The sequence below is a fragment of the Ips typographus genome, linkage group LG15, assembly GCF_016097725.1.
Source record: "Ips typographus isolate SLU linkage group LG15, UJ_Ityp_2.0, whole genome shotgun sequence".
In the NCBI taxonomy this organism is placed as follows: Eukaryota; Metazoa; Arthropoda; class Insecta; order Coleoptera; family Curculionidae; genus Ips; species Ips typographus.
The window spans coordinates 4,610,202-4,635,604 of NC_138436.1; the positions used below are offsets into that span (position 1 = coordinate 4,610,202).

At 35.8% G+C, this 25,403-nt stretch overlaps 1 long non-coding RNA gene across 1 annotated transcript; it reads right to left on the reverse strand.

Annotated features, from left to right (window-relative positions):
• Window positions 1-8,774: 8,774 nt before the first annotated feature.
• LOC145738283 (uncharacterized) lies at window positions 8,775-23,987 on the reverse strand. The gene is made up of 2 exons (XR_014180682.1): window positions 23,359-23,987; window positions 8,775-8,872 (listed from the first exon to the last, which is right to left on the reverse strand). It is a non-coding gene; the product is annotated as an uncharacterized LOC145738283 (long non-coding RNA).
• Window positions 23,988-25,403: the final 1,416 nt, after the last annotated feature.

Genomic DNA, 25,403 nt, shown 5'->3' on the forward strand with positions numbered 1-25,403 from the left:
GTGCTAGAGTTTGGCAAAATTCTCCCATTTATTCAAAATTAAAAAATCGTGCCCTACCAAGCTGCTATCATTTATTAGGGGAGACTGCTTAATATAATATTTGTGTTCTTTTTATGTTTTGTTCATTTGTGCGTAATTATTTTTGTTCGTTCGTACAAAAATTCATGGGATGGGTAGTGTAGCGAGTTTTGGGGGTGTCTAATTTTTGTTATGAGTCTAAGAGAAATGTGTTCTGTGACCTGTGTTTTTTTGTCTTGTCAGTTGCACAGTATATTATGTCCATAATCAAGTAGAGGTCTGCATATAGATTTATATATTTTAGTTGCAGTCATTGTACTTATTGTGATTTCGTTTCTTACGTTTTGTGTATTCGAATTCAAATATTCTAATGCTCCGCAGTTGATTGCGACATTAATGGGAAGGAAGTAGTTGTTATTTGCATTTATAGACCCCCTGCAGAAAATATAGAAACTTTTTTTGATTGTCTTGAACGCGCATTGAGCATTATATTTGATATAAACAAAATGATAATAATCACTGCTGATTTTAATATTGAATTTCTTAAGGACAACAAGAACAAACATAGAATTTTATCACTTATGAAATGTTTTAATCTTCAACATACAATTACAGCAAATACCAGAATAACGAGTCGAAGTCAAAGTTGCATAGATAACATATTTGTTAATTATCCTTACATAGAAAGTTCTGTAATAAACACGAACATATCAGATCATTCTACCCAATGCGTCACGTTCCAGATGTCAACTAAGGCTATTAATACAAGCTACTACACTCGTATCTTTTCTGAACAAAACAAACAACAATTTGTAAACCTCCTTAAGAGTGAAAACTGGGGAATAGTCTTCAGTTCATTTTATCAAACCATCGATGAGCACTGGAACTTATTTTTGTCGGAATTTACAATCCTGGTTAATCAATGTTTTCCTCAGAAATTAGTAACAAATAAAAGCAGAAATAAGTGCAAAACATTATACAAATCGGATGAATTAAATGAGTGCAAGAAAAAACTAGATTTGCTACTTCAGCTGTTAAGACATGATATAAGATTTAAACCTCAGTATATCACTGTAAAAAAAGGAATATGACAACATTTTATTAAAATCAAAAGCGGATAGTTATAAAAAACAAATAGAATCTTCTGACAATAAAAATAAATGTAAGTGTTGGCTTGAGACTGATATAGCGGGTGATCCTTGTGTTATGGCAAATAAATTTAACGACAAATTCTTGTCGTTGGTCCCTGATATATTGGAAAATATGCAGCACACGGAGTTTAGTTGTAATGATGTAATGTAAAAAAATAAAATAATGACAGTTTATGCAATTTATATATATGAGTGTCTCATCTTTCTTAAAAAGAACCAAAACCTATTTAACATCAAAGTCAATCATACATACAACACAAGACAAAAAGATGTAAACTGTCCAAAACATAGATTAACACTCACTGAGAAGAATGCAAAATATATGTGTATTCGCCTATTTAACAAACATTGACGGACAAAAGTTTCAAAAAAGAAGTAAAAAATTTACTAATTGAATTAGAACCCTACACTATAGAGGATTATTTTGTTAAATAAATATTGCTTATTCTCTGAAATCTGTATTTAGGGAAAAATCGCAGAAAATGTATATAAGTATCTTTAAGTACTACATAGTTCATAGTTTACCATGACGCTATTTCCTTTGTATTAGTTGATAATGTACATTGTACTCTATCCTAATCACAATTCGAAATAAAGACTGGTGTTATTATTATTATTATTATTACATTTCGGTATAGGACATATTATAAAAAAAATGTTCAGAATTGTTTGATAATTCTAGAAAATTGAAAATATAATCCTTCTGAAACGTCCTGTATAAATAACAATATATTCTGCAAATAGCTGGCATCATCTCGTACAACTTGTCTATTCTTTTTTTTCTAATGTGAAAAATAAAAAAGTTGAGAGGGGGGGGACATTATAAATGATCACCGTGTACACGGCGTTAATTATTTTAACAGATTATTAGGCTAGTTGCTATATAACAAAACCAAAGCTTTAATCGTGATATCGTACTTCGGTAGGTTAATAACCCAGCACCCCCTCTTCCACCATCCCCTCCCTCAACAGCGTGTTGGCCGGTGTTCGCACTTTTTCTGGGGTTTACCACCTTATTGGAGCCCTTAGCTACCCTCATCTTGCTCATTGCGTTGTCCACTTGCCACCTGTTTGCTAGTTTGGTGCATTGTTTGTCTAATTTTAACTTTAAATCTTGTTGTATGAATGGTTGCGGCTTTAACCTTTTTATTGTTAATCTTTGATTGATTTGTGGGTTGTAGAACTATCTACCTGTCGTCACTTAGGCTATTGATTTTATTGTAATCCCCTCTTAAACGCTCCCCCTGCCTTCGAATTAACGGCTTATCATTGCGGTTTTTCAAAAAAATTTAGCATCTCCATTTTGTTTCCTGTTTGATCGCCTCTGCCGTTGATGGTGAATTAAATCTAAAGTTATCTTTTCTCTCCCCATAGGGTCTAACCCAGCCCTTAAAAATGGGTCTAATTTAAGGTTTTAGTTTTGTGATTAAATATGTAGTGTCAGGTTTTTTTCTCCATAATCAGGTAATTATTCAATTTTAAACCTATTTTATTCATATTACTTGTGTTAAATTTTATAGCTTTATTCCCCCCTTTAAACAACTTTTTAAATTCACAAAATCTTTATATGGGGGTCACTGTCTCTCCCTTTCTAAAAAGACAGCCGGCGCATTGATTGTCTAGATAAGGTAGGTTTTCTCGTTTCTTAAACATCTGTTACACATAAGTAGAGTAAGTTATTCTTCTAGCACCTGAAGATGGCCATTTATATGTCCGAAACTAGTAGAGTAGGCCTTACCCTTTGAAGGTCGAAATAAAGTATTGTGGAGACGACTGCGTGTCATTCCTTTCCTTTTGAACTTAATAAATATTTTGTTGAGATCGACTTTGAGTTTTGTTTTCACTTAAATCAAAATCGGTTGGAACAGATGACTTGAATATCACCCTTATAAACTTCTGTTGTCCCACAATATTACCCTTCTTAACACACAGTATAAATTCTTGTTTAAAGAAATCGTACTTTCCAAAAAATTGGAAACACGCCAAGGTTATTCTTCTATCAAAGAAAAATAATCCAACAGAAATGAGTGACTTGAGGTCGATATCAATACTACCAGTATTTTCAAAAATTCTTGAAAAAGCGATGTATTACCAAATAGCTGAGTTTGTGACAACTTGTGGTGTAATACCCCTAAGTAATACCACCTAAGCAATCTGATTTTCGTAAAAGTTACTCGTGTACTACCGCGTTATCTGATATACTGGACGACATTGTTGATGCTCAGGATACAAATTTAGCTACTGTTCTCATACTGCTCGATTATACTAGAGCATTCGACATGATAGATCATAAAACTATGATTGCTGCAATTTTAAAGTTTATAGGGTTTGGAGAAAGAGCATTGTCTCTTCTCGCATCTTTTCTTGTTGATAGACATCAAACAGTTCAAATAGGTGATAAGGTCTCTGAAAACTTACACAGTTTTGAGTAGAGTGCCGCAGGGGAGCATCTTGGGACCTCTTTTGTACAGCATTTATACTTTTAATTTTACAAATACCCTTTCTTTCTGTAAATATCATTTGTATGCTTTGTATGATGATCAAATATAAAGGGTAATTCCAGTAACCCAGTATGGATCCCAGAAACCATAAGAAATACGAGAAAGTTTGAATTGGGGCAAAGTTGCGCAATTTAAATCTCCACCAATTGCCGTTTTAAAAATTTCTATTTTCCGAGTGCTTCCTTTTGTTTTTATCTATTTCTAACCTTATTTGAAGAGATATCCCAAAATTAAAAGCATCTTTTCATTGCCACTTTTTCCTAGCTATTCGAGGATGGATTCAAATTTGCCACACGACGTTTCGTTTTTTGTCAGTCATCATCAGCTTTCTTTTTTCTTATGGGCGCCATATTGGATTTTTAGCCCACCAAATAGAACGTTTTATTCTGTTTTAGTGATGTATAATAACTTATGATTTGCTTGATAAATAACAAAATAATTCAATAAAAACTATTTTTACTTTAGTTATTGGCTTTGAGTGTTAATGGCCCGTTTTATAAAATGCCATTATTTGACAGTACTTGTCAAACACGATAATTCGGACGATCATTAGAGCAAGTCAATCATAGTTAAAAATGTATCTAGAAAAGATACCCCCGCACAAAATGTTATTATTATACAACATTGCTGAACTATTTAGGTTAATCAGAAAATAAGATTTGTTAGCATTATCTCTAACTTAAACAGCTCATTTATGTTTCCAAGAGAAAGATCATCATTTTAGGAACTTAATTTTTTGGCAAATTTCAATTTTTTATCATTTATACACCCGCGTTATTTTAAGGTTAGTTTTGTTGGTTGAGTTTGTAAATTCCATGATGGAAAGTGATCGCATATTTTGGGAGGAGTTTATAAACATTTATCATCTGCATACCTGTCTTTGGAATACAAAGGTAAAGAGTATTCAAACAGAAACATAAAAAACCAAGCATACGAAGAACTGATAAAAAAATGCAAGGAAAAATTTCCAAACGCAAATAAGGACTTTGTAGTTAAAAAAATTCATACTATGCGATGCAGTTTTCGCCGAGAATTAAAAACAGTCATAAACTCTGTGAGGTCTGGCAGTGGCACTGATGAAGTTTACGTTCCATCCTTATGGTATTATGATATGCCATAGCCGATTCTGAAATGCCTCGGAAAGGCACTTCAAATATTGAAGATGACGAGAGTGGCCCCGAAAAAACACAAAACGAGGTAGAAGCAGAAGAAGCATGTAGCTATTTATTAATATAATGTATTGTTAAATAATCATGTACAAGTTTGGTTTAATATTTTGTTTTTATAAAAGGGGGGGCCCCTTTTCACCCTATTGTTCACTAAGTTTGGATCAAGCCACATCTTTTTTCTTGGAAAGGCACAGCTCCGTTAGTATTGAAGTATGTTTTGTATTCATCTCTTATCTTTTTTGCTAAAGCAGTAGCTGCTCTTGGAGAACGTTTCAGTGATGTCAAAGGATTTCGATCTTGTCGCCATTCTCCAGGTATTACTTCTCCAGTTTCAGTATCTTCTTGGTCATATGAAGATTTTGGCGAGTAAGTTGTAGATGCTTTACGTCTAAGGAAGTTATGAAGGGCACAACATGCTAATACTATAGCATCAACATTTTCAATGTCAATAGCAATATCAGTATGAAATATACGAAACCGGCTAGCCATTATGCCAAAAGCATTTTCTACGATTCTACGTGATCGACTTAACCTATATTTAAATATCCTTTCTTCCTTTTTTAAGTTTTTTTGAGCATATGGCTTCATTAGGTTTTCAAGTAACGGAAATGCTTCGTCTCCTACAAAAGTATAAGGCAACCTAGACTGCGTTCCACAGGGAGTTTCAGGACGTGAAAAATGTAATTTGTCATTTATCAGTTTTTCATAAAATTTAGTTTCTTGCAAAACTCCTCCATCGGAAATCCGACCGTTGATACCTGTATGAACCATTATGAACTCGTAATTTGCATTAACAACTGCTAACAATACGATGCTAAATTTTCCTTTATAATTATAATAGTATGATCTACTATTATGAGGATTCTTTATATTAATGTGTTTACCGTCTATCGCACCACAACATGTATCAAAGTTCCATTTTTCTATAAAATCGTTTGCTATTGATTTCCATTCCTTTTCGCTCTTTGGAAACTAAAACAAAAACAATAACTTATAATTTATTTCAGGACATTGAAGAAAACATGGAGCTAACAGAACCCAATAATTTTTCCGACACAGACTTATCAAACATTCAGTCTCCAACTCCAACTACTTCACATATGAGCTCAACTACGACTCGTAAAAGAAAGAAGTCACGATGGAACAGTACTCGGGGACGCATCGCGCATTTTGCGTACGAGCGTATTATCGTAATGGTGATTCAATAGTGACTGCTCAACGTCTCTATCGTGTGGAATATCGTACACGCCACGCGTCAAGTGACGATAGCATTAGGAAATGGATCAGGATGTTCGAGAATACACTGCGACAGTTAAAATTCAAAACTCTGGTCGTCCTCGTTCAGTTCGCGATGAAGAAACAATTAAAGAAGTTGAGGCGTCGGTTCGTCAAAATCCGTCTTTATTCATCCGAAAGCGAAGCCAAGCGTTGATCATCAAAAAATCGTCTTTACATTCGATTTTAAAGAAAGACTTACATCTAAAAGCCTATAAAATACAATTGGTTCAAGAATTAAAGGATACGGACTATGCTAATCGACTGAATTTTGCAAACGAAATGCTGCAGCGATTTAACAACATACTGTTCAGTGACGAAGCAAATTTTCAACTGAATGGTCATGTTAATAGGCAGAATTGTCGGTACTGGGCAGTGGAGAATCCGATACGAATGCATGAACGACCCCTGCATAGCCCAAAGGTCGTTGTTTGGGCCGCTATGTGGGCTAAAGGCATAATTGGCCATTATTTTCATGAAGATCAACGAGGCCGAGCAATTAATGTGAATAGTGACCGTTATTGCGATATGTTGCGAAATTTTTTGGTCCCAGAGTTGCAGGAGTTTACAGGTTTCAACTCAAGAACGTGGTTCCAGCAAGATGGGGCCACTTGCCATACCTCAAATGACTCAATGGAAGTTGTTAACGAATTATTCCCTAATAAAGTCATTTCGCGAAGGGGTAACCTCAACTGGCCCAGAAGCCCCCACCTTAGCCCGCTCGACTATTTTGCATGGGGATACCTTAAAAGTAAGGTTTATCAAAATAATCCGACGAATCTAACCCAGTTGAAGCAAAACATCAGGTCAAAAATGGCAGCAATATCGATAGCTATGTGTCAACGTGTTATCGCCAATCTTCGTTCCCGTTTAGAAGAGTGCCAGCAACGTAACGGTCATCTATTGGATAACATCATCTTTTCCAAATAATTCTCCAATTCATATGCTAATAATAAACAATAAACTTTTTTATTGCATACAAATAACTCTTGTTTTATTGAACTTACAAATACCCGATACCCTTTCTGGACACCTTGTATCTATATATTGTATATTTAGATTTTATCTATATAATAATGACTATTGTGGCACAAAGAAAACAAATGATATTTGACCATTGTTCTTGTTTAATTAAAGGTAGGATGGGTATGACGACACAAGCATTACCCTGACCTACCTCAAAACCGCTACCAAGACAAAATAAACCGAGTATAGGTTGTTTACACTACTTAAGTAGAGTGCATTTTAAACCATATGGTCTTTAGACAACCGTAAATTTGGTTTTGTGTTTACATTTTGATTACTTACTTTCTTATTTTTGTTTACAGATAATCTAAAAAAAAAATAAATAATAAAAAAAAAATAAAATAATACAAAAAATAAAAAATAATACACAAAAATATGACTCAACAATAGCACAGTTACATCGTTTTGAATGAGTGAAACAACGAAGTAAACGTCACATTCAAAACCCACCCACCATGTATATCATATGTATATGTCTTGGCAAGTACATCATTTGGTTCCAGTATATGCTATAAATATACATGTGTACATGTAATGAATATGAAAATGTTGGTTCAGTGTATTAACTCTGACACATTCCTGCAACATACATGTAAGGTTCATAATGTTTGTATGTATGTACCATGTACAGGATGATTGATTGAATTTTGACCACCCCCTTAACTTCCATAATTTTGATTTTAGCAAAAAACGTTAAATACAAAACTAGAAGATATTTAGGTCTACTTTATTTTTAGCTAAACAGTTATTATACAGGGTGTCCCAAATTTGAGTAACGAACCAAACTTATGTTTTTTTAAATAGAATGACCAACTTTTTATTCGATATTTGAATTCTAGAAACGGTGCAAGTTGCCAGGCTGTTATTCAAAAACACATGTTTATTGTGTAAAATGTGAAGTACATTTGTGCTGCTTTAAGGGTTTTTATATAATATTAGTTTCATAACAAATAAGAGTTTTAATAAATAAAATGTCCTCAACGTATATGTATATGAATTTTCCACTTAGACCTATTGTCCGTCGACGACATGACGTCACGGTCAAAATTAATATTTTTACCTCAAAACGACAAATTTTTTCAAAATGTTTTCAGAAGTGTCATGACTGAAAGGGTTAATATACCGTATTAGTGGTGACCCGACGTACAATCGACTCAAATTTGTATTCCCCAAAATAGTGCAAATACGAGTAGAAATGCCGTCGCCCCAACGTCGGTACCTGACGTTGCGTCGGGTAATCGAACGTTGGCTCGACGTCCAAATGCCGTTTGGGCATTATGGATAGTTCTTAGAAAACACACGTGATTAGCATTAATTCTTCGATATAAATAGGAGCTGAGCAGACACAAAAAGTTAAATTTGCTGTGGGATGTTAATCAGTTGGAAAATAAATTGTACGTTAGATAGATATGAATGACTGATTGCTGGTCCTTGTTCACTCCCAATGTCAACTTCTGCACAGTTACTCAGTTCGCCATGCATAGATTATTGACATTTAAAGGAATGACAATATTTCTAATAGATCAGCATTTAGTTGGAAATTAAAGGAAAATTATTCGGCCAGATATTGTGGATAGAACAATGCTGCATATGGCATAACAGCAAATCGAAATCGCAAATAAAATTACACACCACCCGCGCCCCAGTTTTTAGTTTATTATTAAATTAAAAAAAAAATCCAAGATTGACCTGGATGACTTTTTTTTTGCTTCTCGCTTCACCGGGAGAATATCTGAAACAAAAAAAAAATAATATTACCACGAGAATATAAGAAATGTCAATGTGTTTTAAGGAAGGAAATAAATCAAATTTATTTCACTTAATCGGAAACATTAAAAAATGTGGAATTTATATTACTTGAGCGGAAACATTAAAATTGTGGAATGCGGTCAGAGTGCAACTGCACCTATGATGCAATAGCTAGACTATGCACCGGAGTGTGACCGGACGCGAAAGAGTTGCGAAATATGCGAAATATTTCCAGGTACCGAGGGTCGAAAGGTCGTCACGAGTTGTCGGCTACAGGAGACCTGGTCTGGGAGTTTTTGATTGGTGGAACCAGTGTTTGGAATGCTATAAGAAGGAAGTTGTACCCTAGAGAGGGGTTCATTCCAGTCAGTCCAGTTTTGCTGTGCACCACGTCGGAGAAGGCAGTACCTAGCCAGAAGACTCCGCTCACGCCACAGAATGTAGTCGTCCTGAATTCTGCAACCCGCACCGGGGGTTTACAAATTAATTAAATAGTAAACCATATCTTAAACTATAATAAATCGCGAGTGCCAAACCCTCCAGAAAGCTGCCCTCATAATTGTTTAACAAATGTAAGTATAGATTTATTATTGTAATATTTTGTGCATGTAAAAGGTATTGTTTAAAGTGCTACTTTTGGGAATTATGTTGAAGGTTTTATTCCGATTCACTAAGTTGATAAACCAACCATTTTGTCAATTAGTTTTAACTGTTATTTAGTTATTAAATTATATTTTTCTACCAAGTGGTTTGATTCTACCTCTGAAACAAGATATCGGTAAAGGCGTTTATTAAAGTAATAAACGCACGTCTCGTTTAACTTGTTGGGCCAAAAGGGCTTTACAACTTAAACGTGACAATACATTGAATGGTAATCTAGCACAGAACTTAACGTGTTATGTCAGAAATTCACTGACTTTAAAAAAAAATATTTTTATGCAAAACACGTATTTGTCAGCGCACGAGAAAACCCACCAGTTAAAAACAGCGCACGGGAAATTGGCACTTTCCAGCGTCCTCACGGAAAAGGTACATTTTTTTAAACGAATCCACCAAAAAATAGATAGTTTTCAGACTAGTAAGAATAATGAAAAAAACCTTTCCTACTCAGGTGCGGTAAATGCACTTTTACACACTTATTTGAGTGCGGGAAAGAGTACTTTTCCGCACCGGATGCGGTAAAGTTACTTTTCCGCATTGCAAAATTAATTTACAATAAATGTAAAATTTTAAAGGTAATATGTGTAGAGCGAGAATACCCACTTGCACCAACCTTTTGATGAGATGCTCAAGCAAATTAAAAAATTGAAAAAGTCATTAAACAGATAAAAAACGAAAGAAAGTCCACAATATTCAGACAGGCTTTAGTTTAAAATTCTCTAATTACTCCCTAGGTAGTGAAAGTGATATTTTCATCTCTCAAATGAGAGAGAAAACTTTTATTTTCTATAGAGGTCGTAGAAAATAGTTATTTGCGCATAGTTAAAAGCAGCAGTTAAATATTACTGGGCTTTTCAACCATGTGGTATTGTCTAACTGAGGACAAAAGATCACACCAGCAAACCTTTCAGGACTTTAAAATTTAAAAAATGTTTAGACTACCATTTGGCTGACAAATCCACCACTTTTATGAAATATCTAAGAAACGGTGCAAGATAGGGAATAGATTAGGATAGCGAAGTATTAACATTAATTACTAGGCTTCTTGCGACAACAGATGGAAGATGGCTTAATCAGCAGAATTTGAACTGAAAAAAATTGAACTTAAGTATTGGATTGTTAAAAAAAAACATTGCAGCTGCACAAATACAGGGTGTTACAAATTAGATGCATTAGCATTGCTATCTCAGAAAGTATAGTTGATAGAGCTTTAGTTAAATGGAGGCAAAGTTGCGCATTTTACTGCTAAATAATTCGGTAACATTTTTTTTTTTAATTTTTATTACATCCGGAGATATCCAACAAAAACAACTAATCAAATTTCTATTTTATTTTTTTCCACTTTATTATTGATTATTTTGGAAAATCAATTGCACCTTCTGGAGGCCTTAATTTATGCTATTTAAGAAAATAATGTTTGTATTTAGCTACAACGTTTCGTTTTTTAGATACCATCATCCACTTAATATTTTAAAATACGGACCGGGACTTTCGATTTCGTTTTTTTAGTAGCTACCAACCTACCGAAAATAATGATGTGCCACACTTGTCAAAAAATTATACCTAGTGTACTTAGGTATTTGTTTTTTTCAAATATGCATTTGAAATTCATATGTTATCATAATGAGTAAATAATTTAGTTTGATATGATTAAGCTGATTCATCAAAACTCAACCGCAAATGCAAACATGTGAGTATCTGAAAAATAAATAACTATCGAAAAACATATTTTTTTTAAATAAATGAAAAGTACCATAAGAAACTCTCGCTCTTTTTCGAAGGAGCAATGAACCTATTTATTAAATTATATAAAACTAAATTATCTACTAATTATGACAACATATCAAATTCAATTGCTTATTTTTTTAAAAAATCTTAAAATACCAAGTACATAATACGAGTACACTAGGTATATTTTTTGACAAGTGACACATCATTAGTTTCAGAAGGTCTGTGGCTACTAAAAAATGAAATAAAAAGTTGAGGTCGCTATTTGAAAATTTGAAGTTGACGTTGGTATCTAAAAAAGTAATGTTTGAGCTGAAAACTAAAACTATTTTCTTGAAGAAAATGTGCCTCCAGAAGGTGCCATTGATTAAAGTGGTAAAAAAATTAAAATAGAAATTTGACTTTTCCGGTTTTTGTCGGATATCTCCGGATGTAATGAAACGTTTTTGAATTTTTTTTTTACCAAATTATTTATCAATAAAATGCGCAACTTTGCCTGCATTTAACTAAAGCTCTATCAACTATACTTTCTGAGATAGCAATGCTAATGCATCGAATTTGTAACACCCTGTATGTTTGGTTTAAAATCATGGTACTAGATAAGCAAATGTTGTATCATCTAAGTAATTTCGTAGACATCATTTGATCTGAAGAATTGACACGTATATGAATTAGATTATTACTGTTCCTTCAAACATGCATTTAGATAACACTACATACAGTGCTTTTGTAACATGCATGCTGCCCAAGTTCAATAAAATTAAAAAGACTAACTTTTCACAAACATTTTTGAACCCTCATGTTTTTAATTTTATTAACCTCTGCTTGTGTTATATGAAATGGAATTATACAGGGCCCAAAAACTGGGTATTTAAAATATTTTTGATCTTTTAAATGGCAACACTTCTTTATTATTGTATAATTTGGATTCTAGAAACAAACAATTCTAAATATGTTCCATGCAACTTGTACCACAATTGTCCTGTAAATATTGATAATTTGACACCAATAATTTTTCAATAAATCAGATTAACATCCCCAAAAATTATTGATGACATTTTTGAAAAAAATGTAAAATGATAATAAACCGTCTTGGTTATTGTAACAGTACATAGAGTTCATTTTGAACAGCTGATTTTAATTTTTTTCAATTTTTCTAAGTAAAAGTTGTAGGACCTATAATTTTGAAAAGTGTATTTGACATTATTTTGAAAACAATTGAATATCAGTATGGAGTATGTTCCATGAAATATGTTAAGCATTGTTTGTAGAATCCAAAACCTCCTATAAAAATAAGGTTCCAAGTGTTTTTGCAAAAAGTAAAGCCCACTTTAAAATTTAGTTTAAGTATTAGTAGGTATTAGTACTCACTGTAAAAATTGAAGGTGATTATAAATGATAAGTTTATGGAGGTTATTACATGACATATAGACTGACAAGTGCCAGTACATAAATAGTAAATATTAAATAAAAAGTTGTAGCTTGTAGCTGCAATCCTTTTTCTTTAAGCCGGAACCCAAAACAAAAATGAAAAAGTTAATAAAATCATGTCCTTAAAAACTGTCATTTTTGTGATAATATTCATCTGTCAATGCCAGGTTAACCATACAACAGGTGTGAAAAAGGCAAGAAGATTTAATTTTGGTATTAGCCCTAAAAAAAATTGGTTTTTAAGTGAATTCAATTATTACTGATACTAAATTTAAATTATTTTTTTTATAAACTCCTTTGGTCATAAGCATTGATTCTGTTCTTGGTGCTAATATTAAAACTATTACAAAAATTACATTTTGTTATATAAACTAGACTTAAGTCCCTTCCATTTCATCAAATTTATGCAGTACCTGTAATGTATTGATCGTACTGACTGGTACCCAAGGAATGTATTATGATGATGAATCACAAAATAAACAGAGAAAACACACTGCTTGGTTGGGATTATTATTGAATGTGGTTTCGGGAAGTAAAGCAGACCAAGCAGAGTGAAGTGGTGTTATATTATAACAAAGTGTTTTATTTTCCTAATTAATAGAAGTGAAGAAAGAGAACTTTACAATATGTATTGTGTATGTGCATGGGAGTATTTTAAATGCATGCTTCTTATATGTATCTTTTGTATTTGAAGTGTATCAAAACACAGCTTTTTCGAACATGTAGGTTACATGCATATTAATAAAATATACGATTTTTATTACACATTTCAGAAACAGCGTCTAAAAATGTTGGGATCGCGGAATTATAAGGAGCTAATTAAACGTGGAATGGAAAAATTATGTACGGATGAGTTTATGTCTATGTACAGTTACGTGGGCCACAAGAAGAAAAAACCTCTAAAGGGGTTAAAAATTGCTCAAGCATTAATTGGTAAGTTGTCAAAAGTTCATACATACTTCCAGCTTTTTTTAAAAGTACTCAATAGTACGTATCTAATGATCAATTAAAATTGAGGACTCTAATATATATCATATTTTTTTATAATTCAGAAGCAGTGCATCTGTATTCTGAGGGGGTCACCATAAAAGACATAGAAATTCAAATATCTATATTTCTGTCAAAGGCTCCTGAGAGGGTATTAAAAAGAAATGTTCGGGCTTCTTCCGATTAGGGCCAGGCTTATCAAATAAATTTGATATGGTGTTTTAAAAATTTTGTCTGTTATTTAGTTGTCATCCCAAATTAGCATTATATACACTACAAATCTTTCTTACAAGAAGGGGAAAACCAATAGGAAAACACACATATCAGCCTTCTCCGCATATTGTCACGAATGGAAAATCCATTAATTCAAAAGATGGACTTATTAACTTAAAAACATAAGAATATTCGAGGATTGCGAAATATTAAGCGCACGAGGCAAGGTCGCACCATGATGCACCGAGTGTGTCATGCACCGGGTGCACTGTATCGGTGATGAGTCACCACCACCTGCTTTACAGAAATGTGAAAAACAAGCGACAATAACAAACTGCGTCAGCCGATCAATCGGGTATAAAATACGCCGATTTTAGCAGTATAGAAGAGTGTGAACCAATCGACAGTAGTGCGACCAGCTGAACCAGGAAGCGCCAAACAGAAAGTACTTAAACGTTACTTGCTCAAAATGGAATTTTATGACGAATGCGATTTGGCGACATCGATGAGTTATGAGGATGTTGCCCCAGAACTGGACGAGTTTGAATCCCTCCCCCCGAGTGCTAAAACGGGAGTGGAATATCTATCGAATGTCGATTATTCTTTAAACTCTCCCCTCATAGAAGATGAAATCAATGAATTTCTCAAGTACTCTAAAGGACTGCCTTACAGGCCAAGCTGGAATTTAAAGCTGTGGAAATCGCGTATGGGAGTTTTAGACAAACTCAAATGCCAACTTGGCTTATTTACAACCCCTCGCGAGTTCCATGAATGGTTTGGAAGAAAAAACTTGAGTGACAATTTTGACCTCTCACTTATCAAAGACTTGATGCGTCTCTCCCAGGCTGATAGTGACACGACTTATCCTGTAGTGTCGGCATTCTTTAGAGGTTGGATAAATAAGACCATAGGTAACCCAGACAAGACCAAATGTCATCCTGCCATTCTCAAGTGGGGTGCTTACTTTTTAGATCTCCACATTGTTACCTTGTTTTTAAACGCCATAGACAGTACAGAGATCACGGAGCTCTTGAAGATTACGGGGACGAAACGTGTTTCTCCGGACCATCCGGATCAAATCGTATATAGGAGCAAGAACTTCGGAAGAATTTTGATCAATCATGGGTTCGTCTTCTTCCTTGATGATAAAATTATTATGGACCGTAACACTTTGCTTATGTGTAAAGACACATATGTTGCTCGGTTCCAGACTTTAATCTCTATGGTAAACCGGGTGGATAAAATGTTCGCGGCATCTGAATGGGAAACCCTCAATCAAATATACAGATTGGGTGACAAATGTCTACGATTAGTCGGGAATCAAGCATATGATGCTCTGAAGTTGATTGAGCCTATTGCCTCTCTCAGAATGGCAGATCTGGCTCATGAGTACCGACACTTGATCCCTGAATTCCCTGAATTCAGCCGTCATGTTAAACAGTCGGTCACGGCCATGAAAAATCACGGCATCCCTCTTGAACCAATCTTCAATTTGATCCACAAGCTGGACAATCCGAATCTGGTCCTCACCATTTTTGGCTCCTTCAGACACTGGGGACACCCCTTTGTCCAATATTTGGATGGGTTGAGGAGTTTGTCAGACCAGGTCCATATGCCGAAAGATATTGATGAAGACTATGCAAATGCCTTGGCCAGTGACCTGGCTTATTTAGTCCTCTCTTCAAAATTTAATGAGACCAAGCAGTGGTATGTAGACAAAGCAAAAGTTCACCCGGATCATCCATTTCATTCCCACATAACTACAGGGACATGGCCAACTCCAAAACAAGTGCAGGATTTTGGAGATGAGTGGCATAGCCTCCCTTTAACAAGATGCTACGAAATCCCAGATGTCCTGGATCCATCAATCATCTATTCAGATAAAAGTCACTCCATGAACAAGACAGACATCCTAAACCACATCAGATCACATCCAAACACACCCATTCCTTCCAAGAAAGTTTTGCAAACTTTTATCAATTCACTCGCAACCAACTGGAAAGAGTTCCTGACCGAGATCAATGACAAAGGATTATCATCTGAAGATCTAGTCATTGGTCTTAAAGCAAAGGAGCGAGAACTGAAAATCAAAGGTAGGTTCTTTTCTCTCATGTCCTGGAGACTGAGAGAGTACTTTGTTGTGACAGAGTACCTAATTAAGACTCACTTCGTTCCATTATTCAAAGGATTAACCATGGCAGATGATTTAAATACAGTTGTGAAGAAATTAATGGGCAATTCGAATGGTCAAGGCCTGGACACCTACGACAACATCTGCATAGCCAACCATATAGACTACGAAAAGTGGAACAACCATCAGAGACATGAGGCCAATGGTCCTGTATTCAAGGTCATGGGTCAGTTTTTGGGATATCCAAACTTGATCTCAAGAACACATGAGTTCTTCCAAAAGTTTCGTATATTACAACGGTAGACCCGACCTGATGGTGGTGAACCAATCGACAGTAGTGCGACCAGCTGAACCAGGAAGTCGAGATGTCGACTCTCCTCGGTCAAGAAGATCAAGTTAAGTAGTCCATTCTCCAGAATTGTTCCAACAAGAAAGTGACCAAGCCCGCCGCCAGAAAATGCTAAGTCCTTAGCTTATGAGTCTATGTAAGTACAATTGTTAAATTGTCAACTTTTAGTGTGTTTATGACTGTATTGTTTATTTAATAGATTTAAGTGTTTAATAGAAAACTCGGTGTTTGATTCCATCTTTAAAACTGAGATCCCGGCACGACGTTTAACGTCGTGAGTCAGTTTAATTAATGAATCCGAAAGGGCTCATAAATTAAACGTGACATTTGGTGACAAATGTAGTATACATAAATGGGTCTGCATAATACGGTCATAAACACACTAGCAATTAACAATTTAACAATGGTACTTACACAAGTTCATACGCTAAGGACTTAGCATTTTCTGGCGGCTGGCTTGGTCACTTTCGTGTTAGAACAACTTTGGAGAATGGACTACTTCACTTGATCTTCTTGACCGAGGAGAGTCGACATCTCGACTTCCTGGTTCAGCTGGTCGCACTACTGTCGATTGGTTCACACTCTGTATCTAAAATTACATCAAACAAATTGTCTTCGTTATTTATTGAAGCTTTGATTGACAATAAATTGCTATCTTTACTGTTTGTCGAGTTTAGAGCAACTTCATCGACACTTAACATTGAGTTTTCACATTCACTAGGATTCTGATGTGTAGAAACATTCTTATTTTGTCCAAAATTGTAAAACTTGTTGCTACCTCGATTAAAATTTTTACATTTTGATGAACAATTATTTCTGGTATTACTATTTCTTATACCTCGATTTTGATCAAACCTAGAATAATTTTGCTTTTCTTGTGACACATTTCGATAGTAAAAATAATTTTTGTTTAACTTGGTCCCTTTGTACTTATTATTTCCACAATAATTGTTGGACTGAAATTCACAATTTTTACAATACTTATTTGGCCAAGTACGAATAGTACCGTATTTGTCAAATTTGTTTTTCAACCGATCCTTACGAGACCGAAAATTCATTTCGTCCGAAATGTAAAATTTACTTTGCCGATTCATTTGACTAAATAATACACGCTCTTTAATATCACTTATTCTCAAGACTAGTTGGTTTAAATCACCCAAATTTTTATTATTAAAATAAATAATACATTTCAAAACACGACGGATTTAAACCGTTTTCAAAATAATCTCTAAAAGTTTCAAAAGACATGTCTGGGTTAATTTCATTTGCCAAGGTAAGTAAGTCATAATAATAAGTTTTAATGTCTTCATTGTCCCGATGTTTACGCGTGTTTAATCTAAATTTCAGTTTACGAAATGGTTGGTCACCTGCGAATTCTTTTAGAAAATCTGTTCGAAATATTGCCCAAGTATTCAAAACATAATACTAATACGCCAGAAAGGATTTAAGCTGATCATTTAATACCTACTTGCATTTACATACTGATGGCATATTTTTATTTTTACAGAAATCAATGAGGGAAAAGCATTTGATTGAGGACATTATATCCAATTTTTGATAGAACAATCTTCTCCAAAAGGATTTGAAGTTGGTTAGAGACGGTTAATGTTTCTGTATTTTTTGAAACAGGCAAATACGTTCTACTTTCCATAAAATGAAAACTAGAGCGTCTTATACTTACGGAGTTCAAACTTTTTAGTTTCAGGACCGGATTCCTGTTTATTTTAACATGTCAGTTAACTTCATAAAGTAATTCGTAACACTGCATGCAGAGTATATATAGTAATATATATATTGGATATAAGTATATTAAGCCTTAAGTAGCACATACTAACCTTTTGTCTTATATTTCATGTAACACTGAGGACTATGTAAGAAGGAAGCAGACTATGATGAGCTAGTATTGTTATTGGAACTCACGAAGGGCTTGGACATTGGACCGTATACTGATAAACTACACGTAAAGAGTTTATCAATTGGACAATCCACATCACAAACATTAATAGGACATAGTAGATGATGGTGTTAAGTGATGTGAGGTGCGAAGTTTTGCTCATAAGAGTAAGTCTTGTCAAACTTTTCCCAGTGTTGCGTTATTTGTTTTTTTTCCCTGCCGGAAGCAAAGTGTTTACGGTAAAGTTCATAATTTGAACTATGTATGTTTTTACGAAGCATAACGTTCTATAATATTGTCACGAATAACATAAATTGCACTATGTTCCGTTACCTAGTCGGGCCCCGGTCTACCCCAGTACAATGTTTGTGTCAGCAAGATTGGCGAATTGGGGTCATGATGTGGGTATAAATACTGCACCAAAAGCACGTACAGATTACCGAACTCTGGGGTCATCCCCAGAGGGAGGTCACGAGCGACAGTCCGAACTTTCTAGTGCCCGGACGGCTCGTTACCCTGTTGCAGTGCCTTAAGTAAGTCCTTTGGGCGTGTCGGACATAGAGGCACCCTGCTCGTATCGGGCGGGTTCCGCTTGGCGGCACATCAGAAGGCCTTACGCACATACACCCACACCCACACACCCCCTCTTGGACAGTGTTCGATGCTAAGAGTTATACAGTGCCAAATAAAGAAGACTTACTTGAGCTACAGTCTTGTTTCTCTTCCTACGCTACCCCCTAAACGTGACATGGTGGAGGCGCCGGGTAGTTTGATAGCCTGGACCTTGATTGGTAGAAAAACTATCCTTATCACAGTAAATTAACAAAGTGATTTGAAAATGTCGTGCATAGATGACTTCGAAGACATCTTTGGTGTGGGAATTCCACCCATAGAGGAGATTCCAATAGACGAGGAACAGGAAGCGAAGCAGTATATGATATCTATGTATGAACGTCTAAACCGTCTAAGAGAGAAGCATGAACTGGAAGAGGAATCAATCTCATCAAGTGGTACTTCAGGACAATCAACCTCGGTTGTATTCAGCGATGATTCAGCAGAGGAAAAAGAGCCTGACGCGCTACAAATTGAGAAGTTTCTCGCAGTAGACAGCAACGGAATCTATATACCGGTTCCACTCTTAAAGAAAGACGGACTTAAAAGATGGAGCAATGTGGTCGAACACCATGAGCGCAGGATCAAAGATGTGATAGTTAAGCTGGATAAGCTGAATAATCACAGAGATCTAGTGCAACAAATTCGATCAGCAGCAAGTTTGGAGCAATACCAATCTTCCATCAAAATTAAAGACAAAATACAAAAGCACCTAGCTTTAAGAACATTAGCAGTTGGTGCAATGGAAAAGATAGCTTTTGATGCTATAGGCATCATTGCTTTCAATTTAAAAGACTTAGAATGCATGATAGATAAAGTCACAAATGGTGTGTGGATTACGCCACCAAAAGACGAACACGTCAAGACTTTTATATCTAGCATGGGCACAAGCAGAATGGTTCTGACGCGTAGATTCAATTTCAACGCTCGGCAAGCAGAGAGTTTAGTTTCACTTCTATTCTCATTTGAGCCGGACGTACGAGCACGCGCAAAGTTAGACCTAAATGCAAGTGTAAATCAGGAAATATTTAGAGAACTCGTCCAATATCCAGGTAGAACATTGGAAATAGCATGCGCTGAAGCCATGCTTACTAAGAGCGAGATCATATATAGAGCGATTTATATATGGTTTTTCCTAAAGTCAACACACAAAGGATCTGCTTAGCCTGCAGGACAGCCGTCGAACTCAATGAAGTAGTTTATCACGGAAGATGTCGAACTGTAGAATGGTTAACCAGATATTGCAAATTTGCATACGACGATTCAGATCAATGCATTGTAGAAAAGAGTGACTACTATTTAAATCCTCAAAGTAGACGATTACTAGTGGAGCTCCTAAACATACATGCAAAACTGAAACGTGACATGGTGGAGGCGCCCCGTTCAATCCCCGTCTATTAATCTTCATATTGATAGACACACCCTCGCAAATTGATGCCAATTAAGTCACAGGGAAAAGATGAAGGAATAACAGAGGAAAAAGAAGAGAGGCAAAGACCAGAAGAAAGAAGAGAGAGAAAGAAAGAGAGATCAGGAAGACGACTCAACCATGCCCACCCCCACAAGTTCAAGCACACCCCAGAAGAATCAAGACGAGTTTTGAAGGACCAGCCTGCAGGTCCGCAGTTGCTTGAACTGAGTAGGGCTATATCAAGAGCGGCCTGTAGGTTGCCCTAAACATTTTAGTGTATAGGAGCACATTTTAGTTTGTAGTGTATTGGGTAAGATAAAACTAAACTTTTGATAACTAGGTTTCATAAAATAAGTGTATGTATAGTTAATGCAATAACAATATCTCGATTTCTAGACCAGTGACGCCATTCCCGACCTAGGTACTTTGCTGAGATAGCAAAAGCGCGCAAGTATCAGGTGTTTTGTTTATAAATACATGTTATGTCTGTTTATGTTATTGGAGTCGGGCTTGTTTGCTAATTAATTGTTGACTTTAGGGGCCACCTAATTACCTCGTTGCGTCTATCGACAAATTGACCTGATTAAAGAAGCGAGAAGAAGAGGAGCCAGCCTAGGAGAAACCAGCATCTTCGGATGGGTTCCGCACCGTCGGTTCTACACCCACGTGCACCCAGAGTCCCTTAAATGACGGGCTGAAGAAGGTTCTCCAGATGGGCTTAGAAATGATGTATAGTAGTCCAAAGCAACGTGTGCTAAAAAGAGAGCACGCAATGGACCAAAGATGTCGAAGCTAAGCGATGGATTTCCGCTTAGACAATGTAGTGCCGAGAGAAGGTACTAGAAGATGGTGCCCGATGCAGGGGACAAGTTACGCTTAAATGAGAAGGCAAGAAGATGGACGCAACAACAAGGTTGAAAGGTGACCCAACGAAAGGAATAAGTGTTTTTTGGGTATGCAAACATGGCAACGTCTAAAAATCGAGAGGTAGTTAAGATATTTGTTCAATAAAGTTTTCCCCACCCCTTTTCTAGAAGATAAGTAACATGTGTTAGTTTTAAGAAGTAATATTTGATTATAGGTTGGTTTAAATAAAGTACTCCCCCACCTGCATTAGAAAGTAAGAATAGAGAATAAGTAAGTTGCTCTAGGAAACATAAGCTTTTAGTGTTCGGGGCGAACACTTGTTGGAAGGGGGAGATGTCACGAATAACATAAATTGCACTATGTTCCGTTACCTAGTCGGGCCCCGGTCTCCCCCAGTACAATGTTTGTGTCAGCAAGATTGGCGAATTGGGGTCATGATGTGGGTATAAATACTGCACCAAAAGCACGTACAGATTACCGAACTCTGGGGTCATCCCCAGAGGGAGGTCACGAGCGACAGTCCGAACTTTCTAGTGCCCGGACGGCTCGTTACCCTGTTGCAGTGCCTTAAGTAAGTCCTTTGGGTGTGTCGGACATAGAGGCACCCTGCTCGTATCGAGCGGGTTCCGCTTGGCGGCACATCAGAAGGCCTTACGCACATACACCCACACCCACACACCCCCTCTTGGACAGTGTTCGATGCTAAGAGTTATACAGTGCCAAATAAAGAAGACTTACTTGAGCTACAGTCTTGTTTCTCTTCCTACGCTACCCCCTAAACGTGACAATATTGTTAGAATAAGTACTAACTTATTATTAAGGAATGATTGTAACCAGTGTCCTTGGACAAACTTAACTGAGTACTATGGAATACTCACATATGTAAACCTACTAACCATTTATCATAATGCCTTCGTATGTACACATGTAACTTTTAAATTTGTGTTAGGCTAACGATATATTGTTACTATTGTTAAAATTTTTTAATTATTGTTCATATAAAACTGGGGACCAGTTTTTCTGGGGCGGAGGCATATGTCACGAATGGAAAATCCATTAATTCAAAAGATGGACTTATTAACTTAAAAACATAAGAATATTCGAGGATTGCGAAATATTAAGCGCACGAGGCAAGGTCGCACCATGATGCACCGAGTGTGTCATGCACCGGGTGCACTGTATCGGTGATGAGTCACCACCACCTGCTTTACAGAAATGTGAAAATCAAGCGACAATAACAAACTGCGTCAGCCGATCAATCGGGTATAAAATACGCCGATTTTAGCAGTATAGAAGAGTGTGAACCAATCGACAGTAGTGCGACCAGCTGAACCAGGAAGTCGAGATGTCGACTCTCCTCGGAAAAGAAGATCAAGTTAAGTAGTCCTCTCCAAAATTGTTCCAACGCGAAAGTGACCAAGCCAGCCGCCAGAAAATGCTAAGTCCTCAGCTTATGAGTCTATGTAAGTACAATTATTAAATTATCAACTTTTAGTGTGTTTATGACCGTATTGTGCAGACCCATTTGTGTATACCGTATTTAATAGATTTAAGTGTTTAATGGAAAACTCAGTGTTTGATTCCATCCTTAAAACTGAGATCCCGGCACGACGTTTAACGTCGTGAGTCAGTTTAATTAATGAATCCGAAAGGGCTCATAAATTAAACGTGACAATATATCAAATATCTTAAATATATAAAAATTAATTCAATATATGTCGAGAAGGCAGTGTTTTTCTCCTTCTTGTATTCATATATACACCTCCACTTTGCGAATATATGGACTTCTACTTCACTTTAAAATGTATTTCTTGGTTTGGGTAAAAAAACTTAGGTAAGTAAGACATTAAACTGTATTTTCTGCTAAGTAATAAATTTCAGCAAAAGATTCGCCGTCCAAGAGCTTTTGAGTGGTTAAGACAAAATTAGTACCAATATTCAAAAATAATTATTCGTTGGGTACCCAAAATTGTATGTGAATAGAATATTTTTTGTATATTCTGAAAGATTACTATAATATTATAGGAAGATTCATAAATATATTTTATGAATATTTCAAAAATGTGCCATTTGGATATTACTGGAATATTCTAAGGTTGTACATTAAATGTTCTATTTTGAATATTCTACTAATATATAAGGAATATCTGTTGTTACTAGGGACGAGGCCAACATAAACAACTTACCTCGAGGAATTTTATCCCAGACATGCGAAATGGCTCTGATCCGGAAGACCTTCTTCCTTTAGCCGTTCTACAAAAAAAATTGAAATGCGAATCACAAATAGAACAAACAAAACCTTACCAAAAATCAAGGTGGCGCGAGCCTGAGGCAGAACTTTTAAATAGTGAGATTGTTATTACCTGTAATCCAAGCGAAGCTTCGCGAGAGGCAAAGCAAGCAACCAATCCAACTGATTTTTTAAAACTTTTTTTTGATCAATCTCTATTGAACCACATTGTTGAAGAAAGTAACAGATATGCCCAGCAGAAAAATGTGGAGCTAAAACTGACACTGAATGAATTGTACGTGGTTTTGGGTGCTTTCTTGTTGTCGGGTTCTGGGAAGTATCCAAATCGAAGGCTATATTGGTCCAGCGATGAGGATGTCCCGAAACTGATCCAAAACAGCATGAGACGCAATAGATTCGAAATGATTCTAAAATATATACATTTTAACGACAATTCGAAGTTACACCAAGAAGACCGGTTATATAAACTGAGGCCTCTAATTGACACACTCAACGAAAATTTTAGAAAACATGGGGGTTTTGATGAGCATATCTGCATAGATGAGAGCATGGTACCTTACTATGGCAAGCACTATGCCAGGCAGTTCATTCGGGGAAAGCCGATCCGGTTTGGCTACAAAAATTGGGCTTTATGTTCTAGTAGTGGACACATGTATGGGTTTGAAATTTACATGGGAAAAAATGTGAATAAAGAAAAACATTTCGGTTTAGGAGGCGATGTAGTCATATCTCTATTGGAAAAAGTTCAGTTGCCTTCTAGCCAGGGATATAAATTTTACATGGATAATTATTTCACGGGATTACCCCTCTTCGATTACCTGACAAAAAAGAACGTTTGTGTTACCGGAACAATAAGGGATAACCGGTTGGAGCAATACCCAGCTAAAACCAAAAAAAAAACTGGAAATATCAACCCAGAGGTAGTTTCCATATGATTAGAAATGACAGTACCATAGTTGTACAGTGGAAAGATAATAAAACAGTATCAGTAGCTTCAAATTTTGAAACTACAGAAGTCACTAATACTTTACGTTGGGATAGGACTACTCGTTCCAGGAAAAGTGTGCCCCAGCCAAAACTAATAGCGAATTATAATAAGTATATGGGAGGTGTAGATAAGATGGATGCTCTTGTTGCTGCATATAGATCACGGTTTCGTAAAAAAAAATGGTACTCGCCATTAGTTCTTTATTTGTTAGACGTGTCTGTCGTAAATGCTTGGATTCTCATGCGGAAGCTAAAGGCAAATCATTCGGACTCGGAAAGTTTATTGCGGTTTCGAAGACACATAGCCTTTGTTTTTTGAAAAGCCATGGTACCAAACCATTACAAGGAAAAAGTAAGGTTGCTCCACGACCTTTACATGACGTACGTTATGACAACATTGAACATACAGTTATATACAATGAAACTGACCGCCGGTGCGCTCATTGTAGCAAAAAGAGCCAATTTATATGCGAAAAATGTAACATAGCATTGCATCCCAAATTTTGTTTTAAGCTTTATCACACGTTGTAATATTATTTAGCATGTAATAATAATTTTTATATATCAATAAAATAAATTCATAATACAGGTATTAGGTTTTTTCTTTTCATACTCAAAGCCCAGCGTCCCTTTTAAGGGACGGCTAAATAATAGAAAGTTCTCTATAAAAAAAGTGAAACACAGTTTTTAACAACATACTGGGCATATAATAAGCAAACTTTTTTGGTTTATGCAAAAAAAAAAAGACGAAAATACACTTTGGGCAGTAATGGGTTAAAATATTAAAGGCTTACATTGCTGTGTTCATTTGTTTTTCAACAAAGGCGATACATATTGAGTTGGTCACTGAGCTCACTTCTGAATGCTTTATAGCGGCACTTCGCAGATTTATAGCTCGCAAGGGTAAACCTGAATCCAACAATAGTGATAATGGTACAAACTTTGTAGGCTCTAAAGCAAAACTTGAAGAACTCTATGAATTTTTAACAAAAA